The sequence below is a fragment of the Triticum dicoccoides genome, chromosome 1B, assembly GCF_002162155.2.
Source record: "Triticum dicoccoides isolate Atlit2015 ecotype Zavitan chromosome 1B, WEW_v2.0, whole genome shotgun sequence".
NCBI lineage: Eukaryota > Viridiplantae > Streptophyta > Magnoliopsida > Poales > Poaceae > Triticum > Triticum dicoccoides.
In genome coordinates, this window is record NC_041381.1 from 49,799,559 (window position 1) to 49,799,804 (window position 246).

The window sequence follows — 246 nt, forward strand, 5'->3', positions numbered from 1 at the left end:
GTGGTGCAAAGTACTCATTCTGTGATAATGGATATGGACCATGAGATATTCTTGGTACTTCTGCTCAGGTATAAACAGGAAAAAATAGTGTCACCTTGATGAGTAATGCAATATGTTTGAGGATGTGATTAGGATTCTGTGTCTTGACCACTTTTTTGGCAGACAATAATATTTTTTGTTTTGGAGTTGCTTCCTTGCTTGCGCTACCTATTTTATTATTTTATACCAATTAATAAAGACGGCGGG

The 246-nt window shown here is 36.2% G+C and overlaps 1 pseudogene; it reads left to right on the forward strand.

Moving 5' to 3' along the window:
* LOC119350099 overlaps positions 1-246 on the forward strand; it is a 24,965-nt pseudogene that overhangs the window by 23,711 nt on the left and 1,008 nt on the right.